At 37.0% G+C, this 23,431-nt stretch overlaps 1 pseudogene; it reads right to left on the reverse strand.

Annotated features, from left to right (window-relative positions):
* Positions 1-223: 223 nt before the first annotated feature.
* Positions 224-17,351, reverse strand: LOC142619142 (wall-associated receptor kinase 5-like; annotated as a pseudogene).
* Between the last annotated feature and the right edge of the window lie 6,080 nt (positions 17,352-23,431).

The following is a 23,431-nucleotide window of genomic DNA, read 5'->3' on the forward strand; positions in this document are numbered from 1 at the left end:
AGCTTTCGCAACATATTGTACCGCACTAGATTGTACTTAAAGTTTGACAAAATATGCAATGTGTTGGTATGTCATTTTCACGCTTGGGTTTTGGGTATTTTTCTAAAAAGAAAAAGAACAAAGAGCAAAACAAAAGAACTATAAGGTCGAACGAAAAATATGCAATGTGTAATAATATATGCTTGGCATCTACCACAACCAGCTTTGCTGAATGAACCGACAGTAAAAGTGAATGCTAAGAAGTCGCTAAAGTTATCAAAAATAACAACAATAAGCGCACGACTAGGACATGACATCGTGGGAGATGTTCATCTTTCGTTATCAAAGCTTACAAAGAGATGGGATTACAATGATAGAGTTAACCACCATTATTTTTAATCGCCAGATGTCTCACCATTCAACATTCACCAATCAAGGGTCTGGTCCCTTCCATTAAATTTGATTCATCATTATCCCACAAATGCTTCTTCATCTTTCTCAATTCATATAACTCAATTGCTACCTCCTTCATAGTAGGCCTCTCATCCCCTTTTACTTCTAAGCACTTCGCTGCAAGCTTCGCAAATTCCTTGAGTTGCTCCATGATTCCCTCATCCATAATACGCTTTTCAAGAATTTCAAACAACCGATCCTCTTTCAACGCGCAAAGCAAATACATAGCTAGACTTCTTTGCTCCATTGGCCTTACAAGTGAAAGTACCTTTTGTCCAGTTAGTAGCTCCACAAGTACCACTCCAAAAATATATACATCACTTTTGTCTGTAAATTGATTTGTCTGCATGTATTCAGGATCCAAATATCCAAGTGTGCCTTGCACTACAGTAGGTAATTGCTTTTGACCTCGTGGAACCAACCTCGAAGTTCCAAAGTCAGAGACTTTTGCAGTGAAATCATCATCAAGCAATATGTTTGTGGACTTGATATCTCTATGAATAATAGGTATAGAAGCTGCAGAGTGTAGATAAGATAGTGCATCTGCTATTTCTATAGCTATCCTTAGACGGGTTTCCCATGATACGGGGGATGCATGATGTATGTGCTTGAAGAGGGTATTATTAGGGACAAATTCATAAACTAATAAAGGGACTCGTGTCTCTAAACAACACCCCAATAATTGGACCACATTCCTATGGTTGACTTGGATAAGAACAACCACTTCGGTAATGAATTGCTCAATTTGTTCTTGATCTACTGTTTTGGACTTCTTGATTGCAACAACCTTATTATTTTGTAAAAATCCTTTATAAACGATGCCATAACCCCCTTCGCCAATGATCCTGCTTGCATCATAGTTGTTGGTGGCCTTCTTTAGGTCTTTAGCAGTGTAAATTTTGGTTGTTTCACTAGATCCTTCCATAGTAGAGAGTTGTTGTTGCAAAATCAATCCTCCATTTTGTCGGAAAAATTTTTCTTTGAGTTTGACAAGCCTTCTTTTCTTGATAAAAAAGTACAACCAAAAGCTAATCACTAGTATAGCGATTAAGCTTATGACAGCAACTGCAGATGGAATTAAGAAGTGGGTCACTTATTAATTTTGTTACAAATCAAAAGTTTTAATTCTAGACATGATCTTCCTCCAAATCGATTTGAAAGAATCTCCTCCAACTTATTACTTGGCAACTCATAAAATTATCAAAGTGTGTTATGTAAGCAAGTCTTGTGACTCATTAAATATGTCACATGATTAAAAGTAACATAGATAGTTTTATCAATTGTCAAGTGATTAGTTGGAGTAATTTTCCTCCAAACTATTTTAGGGGTATACTTTGTTCTTTCTTCATCTCAGGTAAGTGTTTTGGAATGAATAGTAATAAGAATTTATAGAAAAGCCTAAATACTTACATTAATTTTTATTATTCTTAAATTTTATGGACAGACATTAAAAAATAAACTTAATTTGGGGAACTTAATTAAAACATATTTAATCTTAAAAAAGTTATTCCACTAGAATAATAGCACCATGCTAGCAAATTAAGGCTGGTTATCATGGGGAAATACATATGCTTGATCATTCTATTTTTTGGATTAAGATCTTTAGAGTTTTTAAGATAAATTTATTATGGAATTTTTAAATAGTTAGATATTTACTATGAAACAAGTTAAGAAGATTTTATCATGTCATAGCATTTAACCAAATATTATCTAGTAATATTTTGGTATTTACTTAAATTATTAATAATGTGACAAAATCTAATCAACATATTATATAATAACCAAATATTATGTAGTAATATTTTGGTATTTATTTAAATTATTAATAATGTGACAAAATCTAATCAACATATTATATAATTAATGGATATATTTTATACCTAAAGATTTTAGAGGATACTAATCAATTTCTTGTGTTGCTGCATTATAGTAAAGTAAATGTTTCCAAGCGTTTGAAATGATCTAAAGTTCTAACATTTACATCAACCATTTTCTGCAATATGTTGGTTGGTCGGTCAGTATGGTATTGAAGCATGAAGCCCTATTGGTATTTGGGATGTAGTATTAAACCTAATTTGGGATTATTAACTACGAATAATGAAAAATGCTAAAATATACTTTTGTTTTTTGTTTTTTTTGCATAGATGGATAGTGGGGGAGTCTAGAGGGGGAGAGGAAGGGAAAAGGAGAGGTGAGGTTCATACCACATAAATGAGCATGGGGTTTGATTTCATTGTTTGATGCTATTAAATTACCGATTGTCTCAAAAGTTTAAACTATTAGAAAATGGTGAATGTAATCACTTAACTATAATTCTAAAACTCTCTCTCACTTGTGGGCCTAAACTTCCCCTTAATAAATAGGGGTCCAACAAGTGGGAATTAAACATTTTAAATGGGACGTAGAGTACTGAAAGACAATGATCAAATTTAGGATCTGTTGCTCTAATACTATGTTAAATTATCAATTGTCCCAAAAACTTAAGCTATTAGAAAATGATGAATTTAATCACTTAACTATAATTCTAACAAATGCCATTTTACCACTAATCCATCCTCTTTTAGAAATTAATTCAGGTTTGATTTTGGTCTTTTATATTGAAAAATGGTTTTTTTTTTTGATACATTGATAGTGGGGATGGGAGAATTGGAACTTTAGATATTTTCGTTAGAAAAACTAAGAGGTGACATTTTAGCCATAAGGCTCTTGGTGAAAAGTTTAAAAAGTATATGTGGCAGGCAAAAAGTGGGACAAGTCAGTAATGACTCAAAACTTGCTACTTATGTTCACACAATTAATTTGAAGAGGTGGGATGCTTAATCAACCTTGAATACCCTTTAATTAGATGAAAAGAGTTAACTGGAGTTTATAGAATCAACTTTAAGTGCAAATGTGTGAGTATGGATAAAAAATAGCCTTAAAGGGCCTGCATTGAGCTCCTCGGGTTTAGTCCGAGGTAGTGATTACAATTACTTTTGAGTTTTAAAAAAATGAATCCCTTTTCTCTAGGGCTCTCGTTGCCTTATATAGTCCTCTAAGTTGTATTTTAGCCCTACATCTCAAGGGTCAAGGTTCAATTCCCTTGATACTTGTCTTATCAAGGCCTTACTAGAAGGCTTCTACATTAAGCTATAAGTTGTGCTGACACTATTCAGGGGTTATTTCCTCATAAATGCAGTCAGCTAAGTAGATTTAGAGTATTGAATGCGGTAGTGATTGATACTTTATCTGTCTTCTTCCCTTCCTAGCTTGATGACAAACTTTCCTTCTCATCCTCGGTTTATGCCTGGAGGCCCTTAACATTGGTTCCTAGCCCCCGAGGACATAGGTATCCTTGGGTCCTTGAGCATTATAGTCTCCCTACACCAACAGAAGGTTGCTCATATCTTCCCAAGGATTTATTGTCAGTGTCTTCCGAGGTCCATACTCCTGACATTGCCCCTGGCCCACCTATTCACATCCTCGAATTCTTGTCGTCCCACAATAGCCCCCCAAAACCTCACTTCCCATTCTTTCTAGGGAAAGACGGTTTTGGTGATCGAGGGGAGGCGTTTTGGCACGTTCCTGATACGTTCCCACGTGGGAGTGCCTTGTCAACTGACTGAGACACGATCCTAATGTTTCAAAATCCATGACCCAGTAGTAAATGTTGTGTGTAGCTCCTTGCTCCCCATGTTTTATGGTAAGATCATGATCCAATGGTCTTTATTCTTCACATTAAAGGGGTGGGAAAATTTTCGCTTCTTTCTTGATACCTATAAAAGGAGGGGATGGGGTGACTTTTCCCCATTTTTACCTTTAGAAGAAAAACTCAGTCCCTTATCTAGATAACTTGCTTGAAGAGCCCCTCTTCTTCTATTTCTTTGTACGTGTCTTCTTGACTCTTCTTTTTACTAGACCTTAGATCTCTTCTCTTGCTTTCTTTTCTTATAAATGGGTAGGTCTTTTAGCTTAATTGATATCCCCAGGCATAAGGAAGAGTTCAAAAAATGGTATAGAATTCCTAGTGGTGTAAGCATAGAACATTGTTGCTTAGGAGAGTGGAATGAAAAGACCTTCTAAGGTTGTAGTAATCCCTATGATAGCATTTATAGAAGGGGGAATGAGGATTCCCATGGGTTGAGTAACTAAGAGTTTTTTGTGTCTTTCAAACTTTGTCCTACTTAGTGTGCCCCCCAATATGTTTAGAATATTAGGTAGCATAGATGCGTTAAACAAAAAGATGGGTATGAACCCCACCCCTCATGATATAAAATGGGTATATAGTTGTCAAAAAAAAAAACAAAGCGGGATACTACCTAAACACTAGCGTCCTTGCCGTTAAGTTAATTTCCTGCCTCCTAGAGACGAATAATGGCATGGACAAGGATTTTCTCATCATTTCAGGGGAGTGGCACGATGGATTGCATTGCTCGACCAAGGATGGCACACCACGTAAGGTGGTTTAGGAATATACTAAAGTTCCTACCCTTTTAGTTGCTAGGAGTGAAAGTATATATATATATATATATATATATATATATATATATATATATATGTATGTATGTGAAGGAAAAATTTTGGTTTTGTATCTCATACAAAACCCACAGCGGAAGCAACAAAGATGGATATATTTCATTCATAATTGATAACGTGCACAAAGTAAATTTCAGAATTTAAGAACAAGATAGCGTACCTTGGTGTGGAGAAATTCAAAACAAAGATTAGAAGCACTTGGGAACACTTTTAATCTTCACTCCAATTCCACTTTACGCCCAAGACGTGTGGTCTCTCAATCAGTTTTTCAAAGGGAGAATGAAAGTGTGTCTCACACTCTCTCACAAACCATTTCTTTTTCTTTTCTAATCTCTTCTTATAAAAATTCTGTATGTTTCTCCCTTTATAACTAATTGATTATCTAATTGGGCTGGCCTATTGTGCCTTTCCAATTGGGCTTTAGTGTGTGGCTTGAAGTGGGACCAAAAGGGACCAATAAGACACTAGCTCCAATGGGCCTTGGGCTTTTCCGTCAACCCTTGACAAGTCCAAAGTTACCATTAATTATATTTAATACCACTATATAAATATAATTGCACTCTAGGTCTTATTAATAAATTATATCCCAAGACTTTATTATACACGTAACCCCTTCATAAAATATTCGTAGTAACACAAAGTCATAAATATAGACTGCCACTTTGTAAATTACTACATCTTATCCTTGAGTACCCGGTTTAATTCTTTAAAGTTATTCATTATATATTTATGAAATCCAATTTCATAAATATATACTTTAGTAATTTCTTACTAAAGTGGTTAGGCCTAACTCTCTGAATAATTGAACCTATTAAACTTATCTCAATGGAATATTTTATATCTCCATCAAGAGACTATGAATTCCATCTTGAGAATATATGTTCCATCAACACTAAATGTGGTTGCCCAACATACTGAGGTTTTGACCGTCACTTCAGATCTCACTCCTGATATATCAAAGCAACCTACACTTCATGATCAGGTCCATTATTCTCTCAGGATTAAGAGTTCATGCAAATAGAAGTCGTGAGATTTATTATTCATTTGACAGTCTAGGAGAACAATAAATCTCACAGCGGTCCTGCTCAATATGTTTTAACTCTTAAAACATATCAACATATCAACTAGAAGTCTTCACTTCCATGATCAAGACAAATCATCGTAGTTGACACGTTATAGTCTTCATAGATGAAATGCCCAGTTTCATCACCGACTATGAACTATAAATTCTGAGTTTATAAAGAACTTGTGATTTACATCTTCTGTGACTTTTCACATAAATCACATACAATGCATCTCATGGACTATATGATAATGTCCCATATTCATGTTACCATTATTTTAGATAATAATAAAATAACTTTATCAATCACAATATTAAGTCATACATCATGTCATACATAATGTCATACATAATATCATACATAACATCATACAATAGGATTTAAGGGCACAAATCCTAATAGTATGTATGTATGTATGTATGTATATTTCTTGTTTTCCATCCTTTTTTATTCATTTTCTTACCCCTGTTTCTATTGTCTTTGCTTCAGATAAGAAGGTCACCGCTAAGAGACAAAGCTTGGTGAATTTCGATGAGCTCAATCAAATCCTAAGATCTGAGATTTTTCTCCATCGCGATGGTCAACTCTGAGCTGTGCATGTTGTCCTTGGCTTCAAGCCCATTTCCACCTGCTTCAACTTTCAAAACACGTAATCAAGGCCAAAGATCCTTGTCTCGCTAGAGTTGACGTGGCTGTTGAAAGATTCATCTAAAAGCCTGCTCTTACTAGAACTCAGTTTGTGGAGCTTTCTGCTCACTAAGTGGCCCAACTCATAGTCGAAGGTGAAGAGATTATCCCTTCGGACGATAAGGTTGAAGCTCAATATGAAGAGGCCGAAGAAGAGAGCTTTGAAAGTTTGGTTCGTGAAGAAGACTTTGAGGTTTTATACCATCCTTATGTGATTGAGGATGCGGTAACCACATCCATTCCAGTTGCTATTGCTATTAGTGATGACTAAGGGGCCACTAAAGTTTCTGAAAGGATGGTGATTGAGAAAAGGCTACCTGATCTATTATCCTTGTTGGAGTCCCATGTTAGGGACGTCACTCATGAAGTTCCTATGGTGCCAAGGTCTCTTACGCCTACTCCTCTTCCTTTTACCCAAACCGATCTGGTGGACAAGAAGAGGAAAAAAGACAAAAACACAAGGAAGGGAGCTGCCAAGGAAGGCAAAATTCAAGAGGAGACTGCTCTCGAGAAAACTAGGGGTCCTAAGGCCATTCGATCACAAAAAAGGAGGGCTAAAGAAGTCGCTGAGACTGTTCCAGAACAGAACCCTTGGATTTTGAGCTAGAATCCCTCTCTGGTCTTAGATGGAGCTCCCCTCACTTCGGATTCCGCTATCTTGCTAATGAGAGGTCAAGCTATGTTGCTAACTTTGTGGACATGGCTAAGCTTCATAATTTGAAGAAGCATGAAATGTTTCTATCACTAAAGAGAGACTTAGCCCTCGTATGCTTGTATTCCCTTAAAAATAAATAATAAATAAATAAAAACCTGATACTTATACACTCAATTACTGATTACTTCCCTCATTCCCTTTTCCTTTTCAAAAGCAGGCAACACAAGCAGCTCATGTTGTCAAGGAGATGGTGAAGCAGGCCCTCTATGAGGAGAAAGGGGAGGAATCAAAACTGTATGTTGCTCAAAGGGCCTAAGGCTAGGCCAACAAAAAGTTCAATGAGACAATTCTCAAGCTGATTGAGAGTAAAAAAGCTCGGAGAAGTGCAGTGGCTTCTATAGAGAGTAGTGAAAGGCAAGCAAGAGAGTAGCTTCATTACTTAAAGGAAGCTGAGAATCAACTCGCACTTGCTCGGGAGAGAGTGAGTGAGTTGACTAAGGAACTGGAAAAAAAAGGCGAGGTTGCTGTGAAGGCCGAATAGACGACTTACAATCTAGGGCAGAAAGGAGACCAAGGCCCACTTGAAATCCCAAATTACGACTGTATGTCGGAGTTTCTGCCTCAAGACCTAGATTGAAGCTCTAAATGCTGTCGGGGTGGATTAATCCTTGGAACTGAGGGATCTGAAGAGGGTGTTCTACCCTCTAACTATCAGGGTTAGAACCTTTGCCCCTGTCCAGAGCAGCACTGCCCCTTCAATCCAAGTAGCTCCTACTGAGACTTCTAGTCCAGTCCTAAGTGATAAGGCTCCCACAATTCCTCTAAGCTCTTCTAAGAAGAAGGGGCCAGTTTTAAACAAAACAACCTCATCGACCTCTCACCTCTCCCTTGAATGGGCTGCCTTCTCAAGAGGTCAAGAAAGACAAGGAGCAGAGAGAGCGTGATAAAGAATGATTGAAATAGGGACTAGGATCAAATTTTGTAATAGGCAATTTGGTGTGCCCCTCCCACATAATGGGAGTTTGCCTATACGAACATTTTTTTTTGTTCACCTTTTGCTTTCTTGTATTTTTCATACATCAATGCAAATTTTTATACTTTTCACATATTAATGAAGATCTTTACTCTGTTGTTGAGTGTATGTATTCTTTCCATAATTCTAGCCTTGATACACAGTACTTTGCAATTAACCAAATTTTGCATTAATTATTCAGGGCAGGTGATTCAGGGAATTGAATATTTCTGAGGAAACCCTTAGCAAAATTTAGGCATTAATTTACCTAAAGCAGGTGATCCGAGGAATTGAACTTGGTTGAGGGCCTGTTTAACCCTTCGGAGAATTTAGTGATTAATTTTCCCAAGGCAGGTGTTTTGAGGAATCAAACCTAGGTGACATTCTATTTAACCCTTAGAAGAAATTAGAGATTAATTTACCTAAGGCAGGTGATCCGAGGAATCGAACTTGGCTAAGGTTTTTTTTAACCTTTAGGAGAATTTAGGGATTAATTTGCCCAAGGCTGGTGATCCAAAGAATCGAACCTAGCTGAGGTTTGGTTTAACCCTTAGGAGAATTTTGGGATTAATTTACCCTAGGCAAGCGATATGAGGAATCGAACTTCGTCGAGGTTCTATTTAACCCTTAGGTTAGGGACTAATTTACCCAAGGTAGGTGATCTAGGGACTGGAACGTAGCTGAGGTTCCGTTTAACCCTTAGGATGTTCGTTTTGAACTCATGACTAAAATTTTAATAAGCATAAAAAATAAAAGAGAAATTTTGTGAATACTTCTCCACTATACATATAAACATGATCATATACAAGCTCTCGCACTAGTAGAAATATTTTCACAGATTATTTTACACTCCATGGTCGAAAGGACCAAGATTTCATCTTAATCTTCTAAACGATAAACCCCCACTCCAACTACTAAGGTGACTCGATAAGGTCCTTCCCAATTAGGCTCGAGCTTTCCCTAAGAGGCATTCTTCATGTTTCCAACCACCCTTCTCAAGACGAGGTCCTCCAGGACAAATGCCCTAACTTAGACCCTTCTCATATCCTTCCCTAAGTTTCTGCTAGTATTAGGCCAACCTGATAGTGCAAATCTCCCTTCACTCTTCGACCAAATCTAAACTGGTGGAGAGAAGTCGCTCATTGTTGCTACTGTTAAATTGGTCAGTTCTCATTTTTGGAAAACCTATTTCTAAAGGGATAAATTTTTTGGATCCAAACGTCATAGAAAAATGGGTTTCCCCAATGGATATCCTAGGCATCATGCGATACGCCCATAACACATGTGGTAGCTCGTCTACCCATTTACCTTTAGCTACCTCTAGTCTCTTCTTCAATCCATCCACATTGACCTTATCCATCCCATTTCCCTGAGGGTATGCTGGGGTAGAGTACCTATTCTTTATACCCAAATCACAACAATATCTCTAGAAGGCCTTGCTATCGAATTGAAGCCCATTATCTGAGATGAGAGTGTTCAGGGTCCCAAACCTCGTAACGATATTCCGTCATATAAATCTCTTCACATCTTGATCTCGGATGTTTACAAGAGGCTCAGTCTCTACCCACTTGGTGAAGTAGTCAGTTGTGACGAAAAGGAACCTTCGATTTCCTATAGCCTTAGGGAACAGACCAATGATATATAGTCCCCACTATGCAAAGGGCCATAGACTAGTCAAGGGAATGAGAAATCCTCCTGGTTCATGGAAATTCGGGGCATATCTTTGGCACTGATCACACTTCTTAACAAACTTTTGGGAGTACTTTTGCATGCTTGGCCACCAATAGCCTTGTGTTAGAGCTTTGTGTGATAAGAACCTACCCTCCGAATGACTACCACAAATTCCCTCATGAAGCTTTTCCAACAACGTTTCAACTACCTCAGAGTGAACACACAACAAGTATGATCCTGAATATAAGCATTTGTATAACTTCTACTTTTTAGAAATCCAGTACCTAGGTGCTTTTCTGCAAGTTTTCTCTATCTCAGTTTTGTCCACAAGAAAAGTTCTGTACTTGAGGAATGAGACTATCAGATCCATCCAATTAAGGCCTACTCATGTAAAGTTCACCCCTACTAGTGTTTGTTTGTCATAAGCAGGAGTTACAAGGTTTTCCACCAATATAATCCTCGGAAGTCCCTCTCCAGTCGAGGTAGCCATAGTTGCAAGTGAATCAGCATGAGAATTTTTACTCTGAGTAACTTGCTCTAAGGTAAAGAAGTTGAAGCTATCCAGCAAACGCTTTATCTAACTTAAGTACCATTGCATCCTTGGATCATTTGCTTCAAATTCATCCCGAACCTGCCTAGCTATGAGCCTTGAATCACAATAAACTTTCATGAGTTTCCCCCTGAGCTTTTGGACGGCAATTAATCCTACTTGAAGGGGCTCATAATTGACCTTAGTCTTCGTGACTGAGAAGCATAGTATCAAAGATTTCTTTAGCATAATCCCCTCTAGGGAGATTATCACTATTCCAACCCCTAAGCCCTTTTGTTTAGCTGCCCTGCTACAAACAACTACCAAGTCTATTAGGACAAGACAGCATTTACCCTTAATCCTTCTTCATGTACTTCTATCTCCTCAGAACCAACTTGCTCTAGCTCTTTGGTGAATTCTTCAACTAAGTCCGTGAGGACTTGTCTTTTACCATCGTACATGGTAGATATTTGATATTAAATGCTCCCAGCATAGTTCCCTACTTTGCCACTCTTCAGGTATAGTCGGATCTTCGAAGCAGTGCCTACAATGATAACTAGGTAAGGATGATGATTGTTAAAGCTTGAAAGTAGTGTAGAAGCTTTTTTGAGGCATGAATGATGGCTAAGATAGATTTTTCCAGGGGGAGGTACCGAACTTTGACCTCTTAGAGGGATTTTTTGACATAATACACTAGCTTTTGGATCCCTTCTTCAACTCGTATAAAAAATAAACTTACTGCATGCGGTGTAACAACTACATACGCATATAAGACCTCCTCTTTTTTTGGCCTAGATAGGGTTGGAGGGTGAGCAAGATATGCCTTCAAATCTTAAAAAGCTTTGTCACACTCCTCAGACCAAGAAAAATCTTTCCATTTATGCAACAATTGCAAAAAAGGTCTACATCGGTCACCTAACCGTAATATGAATCTATTCAAAGCCGCTGTCATTTCGGTCAAATGTTACATCCTTAGGTTTCTGAGGTGGTTGTAAATTATGAATGGCTTTGATCTAGTCGAGATTAACCTCAATTCCTTGGTGAGTAATCATGTAGCCCAAAATTTTCCCGACCCTACATCAAATGAACATTTGGAAGCATTTAAACGAAGCCTATGCTTTCTTAATGTTGCAAATACTTCGTCAAGATCCATAAAGTGCTCAGACACTTTCTTTCTTCTTACCACCATATCATCGATATAGACCTCTACATTTTTACCCAATTGGCTTTCAAACATCCTCGTTACCATTCTTTGGTATGTGGACCCAGCATTCTTCAAGTCAAAAGGCATCACCTAGTAATGGTAGTTTCCCATTGGGGTGAGGAAAGCTATTTTCTCTTGATCTAATAGTGCCAATGGGATTTGATGGTATCCTTGGAAAGCATCTAGGAAGCTCATTTTAGGATGGCCAAATGTTGCATCAACATGCTGGTCAATCCTCGGAACAAGGAATGGATCTTTAGGGCAAGCTTTGTTAAGATTTGTAAAATCCACACATACTCTCCATTTCCCAGACTTCTTCTTTACAACTAACATGTTGGCTAACCATTTTGGGTAAAAATCCTCTTTGATAGCTGCTGCCTGCTTAAGTTTCTAGACTTCCTCCTTCATTGCCTCGGCATGTTCCGTAGAAGACCATTGAGGTTGCTGCTTCCTCAGGATTGCCTTTGGATTCACATTCAAACTATGGCATATGGACTCTAGGTTAACTCCAAGTTCTTCATACGTACTCCAAGCAAAAACATCTAATTTTCTCTTCAAAAAACTCACTAACTCCTTTTTTCTCATTTGATAGGAGCTCAGTCTTGATTTGGAAGTACCTCTTCTTGTCCTTTCCAATGACGATCTTATCTAGCCCTTCACACGATACTGGGGAATCCAAGGGGATTGGGAATACATGTTGTGATTACTATAAGGCGAGAATTGACTCCAAGGAACCTACCTCCAATACTTGGTGCCTAATCGTCGCTATCATGCATTGCTTGGCCATTACCTGGCATCCTAATAATTCTCCAACACCTTCCTCGATGGGATACTTCATTTTCACATGTAGAATTTAAGACACAGCCCCCATAGTGTGGGGCTACGGCCTGGCCAGGATGGCCATATAGGGAGAATAAGCTTTCACGACAATGAAATCCAGATTCACCACCTATTTTCTCGTTTGAACGAGTAGCCTAATCATTCTCGTAAGGATAATGGTATTTCCATCAAATCCGACCAAAGGGACATTGTACTTACTTAGATCCTCTAGTTTAATTCCCAGGCCCTTAAAAAAATTCAGGTACATGATCTTGCTCTACTTCCTTGATCAATCATTACCCTCTTGACATCAAATCCTGTGATTCGCAAGGTTACCACCAATGCATCATCATAGGGTTGAATTGTTCCCTCCTTGTCAACCTCGGAAAGCCCCAGGATTAGTTGGTCTTGCATCTTGAGTTTCTTGGATGGCCCTTCTTCCTCATCCCCCATTGACTTTGAGGATATCATCATCACCCCACTGATTGAGCTAGAGCCCTTCCTTAGGGCCACAAAAATAACATTGTTTGTTCCAAGGGAAGACCGAGGAACGTCACTTCTTTGGGGTCCTGTTGTAGGCTGTTACCCTTGAATTGCAAGCTGATGTATAATCTGCCTTAGCTTCCCAGCTTTGACTGATCAAGGAAGATCTACAAGGTCCTACAATCCTCTGTGGTATGACCTCGGTCCTGATGGTACTGACAATATAGATTTTGATTTCTCTTGGTGGGGTCTCCTCCTATTTTGTTGGGCCATTTGAAATAAGGCCCGTTCTTGATCTTTTCTAGCACTCGGTGGATCAACTCTTTAAATACCGAGTTTACCACTTAGCATCTAGTAGAGTTATGGGGTGCTTGGTTGAAAAATTCTCTCCTCAATCAAGATGGTGTAAACCGACCAACTTAGTTGTCTCTTTGGTTAGGCGTTAAAACCTTTGCCTTCCCCTTGCTTTGGTTCTAATTGTCTTCGACCTTCTTGCTTCTAATTAACATGCTTTGAGAAGGCTTCATGGTAAGAGACTTCCAGAGATTAGAATGTGTAGGGAGACCCACCTTGGAAGTTCTCATAGCAAAATCCTCAAAATTCTCGTCAATTTCACTATAAAGCTCCCAATATATGTTAGAATAGCTTTTTAAGGCCTCTCCCTCCTTCATAGATATTGAGAGTAAAGAATCTAGAAGCCTTGGAACTCGACTACATGTCACGAATCTCGCTCTGAATGCTGTTGTTAGTTCCTCAAAAGAGCCTATGGATCCCTCCTTAAGACCATCAAACCACCTTATGGCAGCAAGGTCGAGGCTCGAGGGGAAGACTTTACACATCAATGCCTATGGATGGTCATTCTTTGATTAAAATGGCTTACATGTTAAACAGGATCCATCTTGCCCTTATATATGGTGAAAGTAGGTTGATTGAAGCGACAGGGGAGCTCGGCTTGCTCAATAGGCTTGGAAAATGATGAGCAAGATATTTGAAGGAGAGCCTTCCCCATGGTGTCATTTCCCTAGCTTCTCCTAGGTGAGGTTCTAGACCTCTTGCAATGATGCCTTTCTCCTTAAGTGTATCGGGGTGATGATATGAAAGATTCACTAGGCGGAGTTCTGCTTCTTCATCGATAACTTCTATCATCCTCAAAGCTAGAACTCTAGCTTGGGGTGAGAATCTTTTCTTCCCTTATTTGAGCCTTGCGATGGAGGCGTCGGTGTAACTGGTCCACTTTCTTCTCGAGGTTATATACCTCCTCGTCATGCGAGTTACGATTGGCTTGATGCTGACCAATTTGCTCAAAATGCACAGACGAGGCTCTTTTGCTACGGGTGTGGGCCATACTTCTTCTAGGACTGGCTTGATTCCAATGAGCCACTTCTTCTAGGATTGGCCATACTAAGAAGACTTCTATGGGTACTTAGGAGATATTCCCACAGACGGCGCCAATTATGGTAGGCAAAAAGTAGGACAAGTCAATAATGAGTCAAAACTTGCTACTTTTGCTCACACAATTAATTTGAAGAGGTGGGATGCTTAATCAACCTTGAATACCCTTGATTAGATGAAAAGAGTAAACTAGAGTTTATATAATTAGCTTTTAGTGCAAATGTGCAAGTATGGATAAGAAATGGCCTTAAAGGTCCTGTATTGAGCTCCTCGGGTTTAGCCTGAGGTAGTGATTACAATGGGTTTTGAGTTCTAAAAAAGTGAATCCCTTTCCTTCAGGGCTTTCTTTGCCTTATATAGTAATCTAAGTTGTATTTTAGCCCTACATCTAGAGGGTTAGGGTTGAACTGCCTTGATACTTGTCCTAGCAAGACCTTACTAGAAGGCTTCTACATTAAGCTATGAGCTATGCAGAAACTGTTCAGGGGTCATTTCCTTATAAATGCAACCAGCTAAGTAGATTTAGAGCATTGAATGTGGAGGTGATTAATATTTTATTTGTCTTCTTCCCTTCCTAACTTGATGGCAAACTTTTCTTCTCATCCTCGATTTATGCTCGGAGGCTCTTAACATTGGTTCCCGGCCCCTTAGGACATGTTGGTATCCTCGGGTCCCCGAGCATTATAGTCTCCCTACACCTACAGAGGGTTACTTATATCTTCCCAATAATTTATTGTCAGTGCCTTTCGAGATTCGTACTCCTGACATTGTTCCTGGCCCACCTATTACGTCCTCGGATTCTTGTCCTCCCACAATATAAATTTCTTTTCTCTATTTGTCATGGCTGTCATTTTGTTTTGTTTTGTTGTTGTGCATATGGTTAGAAATGATCCTAATACAACTCAAACCTCACTTGGACCAAATGTCTGGCGGTGTAAATTATGGCTGTAGAAACTTGAAACGTTGCTATCACATATTAAAAAGTAGTTAATATGCCATTAATGAAATTGTGCATCTGAAATGTTGCCATCACATATTAAAAAGTCAAAATGACCTAAAATAAATTTAATATCCGATGGAAAAGACAAAATTCATATCCTTTAAACTTTTGAAGGATGAAACCATAAGTTTCTAAGTTAGAAGAGAAAAATCCAATTTAAAATAATATTAGGGACGAATTATATATATATATATATATTAGTCCATATAAAAATTATTGTCCAAACAGTCAAGACTTAACACCAAAGATTCAAAAGAAAATCCGATAAGAAATACGTACATAATCCAAACAATTTTAAGCATCGAGATTTGGAAACAGATAGGCCAAGACTACGGTCTAAGGGGTAAAAATGAAACATTAATATATTAAAAGAACGTTTATACAATTTTTTAAATATTTTTTTAAGGATGAAGTGGGTTTTTAAAATTTATTAGGAAAGTTGAGGATGATGGGAGGAAATACTTCGTAAGATAATTTTCTTGGGTGCAGGGGAGGTTGGATAATTGTTTTGGGGACTTTTTTCACTATAGATTGCAATTTGAAAATTTTATAATGCATATTAAAATGTTCCAAATTTTATAATAAGCTTTCAATAAAGAAAAAATAAAATAAACAAAAGTTATTGAACAATCTAAGAATTAGAAATAAATTTCCAAAAATATACTTACCACCGGCAATCTCAAGCATATGTAAGGGCCCCGGAATACAACCTTCCCCCCCTTTTCTTCCGTCCCCATGGAGCCACTTCGGACAACGACATGTGTAATTCCCTTCTGTGTTGACACAGCTTTTTGCTTTAATGCAGTTATTATGAGCTGAATTCTCACACTCATTAATGTCTGCAAATGAAGTCGAGAATAAGAACTCAATAGTACTCTAACCATAAGCAAACACATTCATTTAAACTGGTAGACTTGCATGATTTAAGGATTAAATTTATCATATATCAATAATCATACCTTGACAACCATCATAGAGGTATGGATTCCCTCGATAACCCGGCTTGCAGCTGCATTGGTATCCTAACCTTGTAGAGAAGTGATCATGGCATTCACTATTCCTCTTACATGCGAAATTTGTTTTGTTTCGAGCTGCTTCTTCACGTCTCATTCCCAATTGCCCAGTCAAGCACTATAGGGAGCATTTCCTTTGACATATTTCTGAGATAATTAGAGGAGAAATTGAATTGGCCTTGTTCCACAATAAAAGCAGAGCTGCAAGGATTGAAGTCCGATACATTTGTGTGATTGTTAAAGCTATCTACATCCATTGATATATTTCTTAATCCAGCGGGAATCGCTACCTGGCAACACCCAACACCAGAGCATGACCCATTCCTCACACTGTGAAGGCTTTGGCATACAGTCAAGCACCCACTTGAGTAATCTTCTCCGTTGTGTACACCATGAAGGATTGCGTAAGTATCACAGCCAATAACTGTGAACTTATTTCTGCTATGAGAAAGTACGAACGTCAAAGGCCAGATGAAGGGCTCATTGTACTCCACACTGCGATGTTGTTGGTAACAGTCTCGGGCTACGAAGTGCAAGACACGCAACTCATGTTTCTCAATGGATATGTTCTTAACTGTAACATTACCTGTTTTTGCTACTTTATTGTCACAAGTGATGAGAAAGTCGTCATTCAGCGAACAGCCCTTCTTCAAGCCAATTGGGTATGAAATTTCTACATCTCCACACTTGTTGGGGCAGTCAAACTTGGCTAGAGATGCTGCTGCTGCCACCATTATTGACGATATTATCAGCCCTATCAGTAATATCTGGATGACTAAGAGCATACCATGTATGCCCATGGCTGCAACTTCGTTTCTCAGCAAAACTAGATTTTAATTCTATTTTGTGTCTGGAATCTTTGGATGTGCTCAAACCTTCTACTTTCTGCCATCCAGCACCACACATTTCTAGAATTGGATTTGGCTTCTGTCCAGTGGCACTGGCCACTAGACACGTTGGATTGGCGACACATGTCCAAGACTAAACACGTGTCAATATGTTCAGTGGCACTGGCTATTGGACAGAAGCTGAACCCTCTAGAATTCGAGTAGCTTGAATGCATGTACTATTTCACAACTCTTTTTTCTTTTAATAATAATTTTGACATGTGCAGATTGATTAAACGTGCATAAATTTTTTTTAATTATAAATTGTCTGTAATTTGTAAGAGTTTTATTACCGTGTGTCCTGTACATATATTAATAAATTATTTTAAGAAATATATTTTTTTAAATAATTAATTATTTTAACAGTTTTTTCAATTTTTTATAATTTTTTTTTTTTTTAGAATAAAGAGTTCCCAAATTTGTAACGGCTAGTGTCCAACAAATTAAAAAGCAAAACTGAATGATTGCTATCTTATCAAGTGGGGCCGGTTGAGTAAAAAGTAATGGCTGATAATTCAACAATGTGACTGTGTGTCAGGCTTTAAGCAAACAATTGCTCTTGGGTATAACTGTAATACTGTACAAAACTACAAATAAGTCCATGATCACGAGAAATTATTGGATCCTCTTGGTGGACTATTGATCTGGTCCTCACTGCTCCTGTCAGCCAATAAAAAGTGCCACGTGGTCATTTTTTATAATTCAATTCAACATCAGCATTAACCCATTACCATATCAGCCTTAGCTCTTGTTAGTAACTAAAACCATAGTTAAGACTAAAACAAACTCAGCAACCCAAACCTTCATCGTGTACACTTTGAAATTCTAACCCAAGTTCTAACTCAGCAACCCAAACTTTCTCACCCAATTTCTGAGACTCAAATTTTTTTTTAACCCACAATACTCTTCCCTCTCCCTTCCCGCATCATCAATTGAGTCTTTCAATTAATCTTATGCTGGGCTTTCTTTCTTCTCCCTTGGATGAATAGTGAGTACGATTGACTGTAAACTATGGCTGAGTGGTTGTTGGAATCCACACACCACCATTGCAACTAACCAAGATTGATCAAGGTATGTATGTTACAAAGACTCATTTCACTCTTCAATGTATCATTCTCTTAGCTTTGTTTTGTTTTTATGTAGTTTATAAAAATGGTGTCTTCTACGTGTTGGATAAAATCCCTAGATGAGAAAGAATTAAAATAATGAAATTTTTATGTGTTGTTTTCTTTCTATCTAGTTTATAGATATTAAAACTTAAATTTTTATGAGTCTATGGTGTGAATTGTTAGAACCCATTCCATACCCCTGCCTACTTTTTGTTTTTGGGTTTGTTAAATGCCTCTCTATTTCTTTGGTCTTGAAATAGAGCACAAGTTCTAAACGAACCTTAAGTCCAAAATGTAAAAATAGTTCAATTATTTTTTTCTTATAGTTAATAGTTTATACACACACACCATTCTAACCAATTTTTTTTATTATCCTTTTGATTTGAGTTTCCATAGAAATTTGTTTTGTGTTGTTTTTAATCATAGATATTAGAGCTGGTGAAGAATTACAAGATGTTGAAAATTTGCTTAGAATGGTGGTGCACAGTGAGGAGGAAGCATATAAATTGTATAATGATTATGCTATACGAATTGGGTTTAGTGTTAGAAAAGAAAAACTCAGATATGCAAAAAATGGTGTAAGACAATGAGAGTATGTGTGTTCGAAAAAAGGATTTCCACGAGATAGTGACCATTTGGATGATAAGAAATTCAAAATATTACAAACTAGGACTGGTCGTGAAGCTAGTTTCCGGTTTATGGTGACAAATGGTGAGTGGAAAGTAACTCATTTCAATCCTAATCATAATCATGAGCTTGCAAAGCCTGAAAAAAGACCGTTTTTAAGGTCGAATCGAAAAATAACTGATACTCAATTAGGTGTAATAAGAACTTTCAAAGAAGCGGGCATAAGAACAGGAAGTACATATTCCTATTTAGTTTAGGAAGCTGGGGGATTTGAAAATGTAGGGTTTATAAAACGAGATCGCTATAATGTGGTGAACAAGAAAAAGTTAATCAATGTTGAGGCTGGAGATGCTCAAAGTTTAGTAAACCATTTTAAACAGAAGCAAGCAGAAGATCCTATGTTTTTTTTTATGCAATTCAAGTTGATCAAGAAAATCGAATGACAAATTTCTTTTGGAGAGATGGTAGATCAAGAATTGATTATAACTCTTTTGGAGATGTAATATGCTTTGACACTACATATCGAACTAACAAGTATAATATGATATGTGCCCCATTTGTAGGTGTCAACCATCATTGGAAGAATGTACTTTTTGGTTTTGCATTTCTATTGGATGAAGCAACTGCTTCATTTACTTGGTTGTTTGAAACATTCTTGGAATTAATGGGAAATCAAAAACCAAAGACAATTTTTACCGACCAATGTCAAGCAATGAAGAATGCCATAAAAGTTGTGCTTCCTGATACTCGTCATCGCCTATGCTTATGGCATATCTCAAAAAATGCTTCAGAAAATTTACCAAGGCATTATGGGAATCCTGAATTTAAGAGTAGATTTAATAAGATTCTTTATAATTGTGAGACATAAATAGAGTTTCAGTCTTGTTGGGATGCCTTGCTTAGAGATTACAATTTAGTGGGCAATAAGTGGCTTAGCACCTTATATGAAAATCGTGAAAGGTGGTGTTCAGTTTTTAGTCATAAAATTTTCTTTTGCCGAATGAAAGCTTCATCTAGGAGTGAGAGTACAAATAATGTTTTTCAACATATGACATGCAAGATAATGAGACTAATAGAATTTGTACATGAGTATGAGAAAGCTTCAAAAAATATGCGCACGGAAGAGTTAGAAGAAGATTTTCGTTGCAAACAAGGTACATCTTTTCAAATAGTCCAAAATTGTGGACTTTTTGCAACATGCATCATCTGTATATACTCGTACAATGTTTAAAATATTTGAGTTAGAAATTACTTCTACCTTGGGGGTCACACACCAACATGTTAATTCTGATGGAGTGTCTTCCACCTATGAAGTCATTGAAGGAGGTGGTCGAAGGGTTCATGTTGTCCGTTTTAACTCCTCAAATAATGTTGTAACATGCAGTTGTAAAATGTTTGAGACATTGGGGTTACTATGTTGACACGCTTTGCGAATACTTTTGTGAAAAATGTAATAGAGCTACCTGTTCAATATATTTTGAAACGATGGATAAAAGATGCAAAGAAAGATATTGTTGTATGTGATCATGCAAAATCAACCGATGCAAATGATGAGTTGTCAATGACATCACGTCGTAATAAATTAATGCGCTCAGTTTATGCCATTTTCACAAGAAGTGTAGCAACAACTTGACATACTAAAATGTGCAAAAGAAAAATTAGAGAGATGATAGAATTAGTTGAGAAAGATATGGAGGTATTAAGTGTGGCAAGAGATGATGGTGAAAGAGAAAATATTTTTGTTGATAATACCATCTCTGGTGATGTTGAGAAGACAAATTGCTCACTCAATAATTTGCCTATATTAGATCCCTCATGTGTGCGACCAAAAGGAGTCACAAATGCGAGAATGAAAAGCAACATGGAGAAGCGTAAAAGGATGGCATTAAAAGATATTACGAGATCAAGTAAGTATTTTTGTTTTTAAATTTTAAATTGAAAAAAAAATGTTAGTTCAATGATTCAATTATTTATTTGTTGTGAATAATGCCCAATATTTCCTCTCTTTTTTTAGAACAATTGCCCACAAGAGGACTTTCAGCAAACTCTAGTCATGTTAGAGAAGGTATTGGCTTGTATCTATAAATAGTTTTACATAGTCAAGTGACTCTTTAAACTTGGGTAACCCATGTTTGCATTGGTCAAATTGTTTTTTTACAGCCCTTTATTTGTAGACACTGCCATTGGCGTTAGCTGAAGTTTGTAAGGTAGATGTCCCCCCTGTTATGCACTTTTTTAATGAAGTTTCATTGAAGTTTATTAAAAAAAAAAATTATTACTTGCATTGTCAATAATGATAGTCCTATGAAAATAACACTATACGCCTTACAATAGTTGTCACTAATTCACAAATCTCGACATATACACCACAATGTACAAGTCTATGATAGCCGATGCACCCATCTAGTGTACCCATGGATGAGAACTACAATAATCAAGTATGATCTAAGCCCCTTGCATCCTCTTTTTTATTTATTTTTAAATGATCATACATTTTAATCTCTTATAGTATTTTATAGGTATTCCATTCTCTAAGCATGCCAATGACCAGTAGTTCAAATCATTTTCAACTATCAAATCAGGTACAAGTAAGAAATAAAATAAAATGATTTATGCACTTGTATTTCATTTTTATAAATATCTATCATTTGATGTTGAGATAATTTGAATGTAGATCCCTTTTTCTTATTGGAGTGGTGCTTCTCCAAATGTTAGCTTAACAAGCATGCTTCAAAGTAACGATTGCTTGAATCATTTAAGTCAAGTAAATATACTTTCTATTTTAATTTTTTGTATTCCTCATTAGTTATGTTTATTTATTTGTATCAATAGTTATCACTTTGTTACTAATAATTGAAAATGTCCATATCTAATTTTGCAGAATTCTTTCTTAAATGGTTTTACACAACTAAATCTAGGACAAAAGTGATTTGACTTGAAAGATTTTTGATGAGTATTCAACTCAAAAGATTCTTGACAAGTATGCAACTAACAAGTATAGATTGATGATGATAGGGATGAAAGCTGTAGGAATTGCAATTTTTGTATATTGAAGGCAATGAAAATAGGCTGATTTTGTATACATTCCTTTTTGTATATTGAAGGCAATCAAAATAGGCAATGTTAGAATACATTCCTTTTTTTGTATATTTTCTTTTGTTATGCCTTCTCATCCTGTAGACAAAAATTGTATTACTCAATACTGTTCTTCATCCTGTTGAATATAACTAATATAAATGAAAAGTATTATCATTTCAAATGTGCTTATAAGCAATTTCTTGTGAACTGTAAAGGTGTTTCATTGTTTGGTTTGTGTGTGCTCAATTTATGAAATTTTCACAAGAAACATTCCAAGGTAGGTGCTGGCCAAGACAAATTGTTGTGGAAGCATTCCAAGTCTAGTATTTACCACAATTCTATGTCCTCAACCCACACCAACACTCTTAGTATACCCATCGTGGGCCATTTGGAATCACAGGAACTTGGTTGTGCATGAAGGGAAACACCTTGACCCTATAGAGGCTAGTCTAACTATTCAATCTTTGATTTGCAGGTATCAAGTGGCTTTCAACAACCAAAACACTTCTCAAAACCAGCCTACAAGGCAGAAAAATACTCAACAAGGTAGGGGAATCTCATTTTCAATGGTGCAAGGTTAAGGAGGAGCAAAAGGATTGGTTATGCCTATGAAGGAAAAGACAGGCATGGGAATCTCATTTTCAATGGTGTCTCAAGTTGTGGAGCAACAAATGCCACCCAGGCAGTGCAGGAAGCGATGGTGGAAGCAGCTATCAAAGCTAGGAGCCTTGGTTTTACCCATGATCTGTTTTTAACCAATTGCAAGAGAACTATGGAAGTGGTCAACTTTACTAAAATTCCTTGCTGGTAGGAGCAGAACATGAAGGACGATTTTTGTCTTTGTATCATAATGGTCTTTTTGTCCATTCTATGTTTGTTCCTAGGCTCATAGTTTGTGATGTATATAATCTAGCTTTTTAGGCAGCTTTAATGCCAATCCATCACTTTTGGATAGTTCCAACTACTATGTAAGACTTTGAACTTTCATTCAATGGTATAAAAAAAAAAGTTCATGATTGCATATGAATTTCTTGGAGTTGTTCTGGATAGTAGTTTGGCTTGTAAATAGCTGACATTTTATTTTTTGGATTTGAGGATAATTAAGCTTGACGATAGTTTGGTTTGTAAATGGTTATGTTATAGCTGCTAAGGGAATTTTGGGGTAGAAAAAGAAAAAGAAAATTGTATTTTTCAATCAGTGAAGGCTAGTGGTGATTTGATTGACAATGTTTTGGCAACCTTGGTTGAGAACAA

This window comes from Castanea sativa, chromosome 12 (genome assembly GCF_040712315.1).
Source record: "Castanea sativa cultivar Marrone di Chiusa Pesio chromosome 12, ASM4071231v1".
NCBI lineage: Eukaryota > Viridiplantae > Streptophyta > Magnoliopsida > Fagales > Fagaceae > Castanea > Castanea sativa.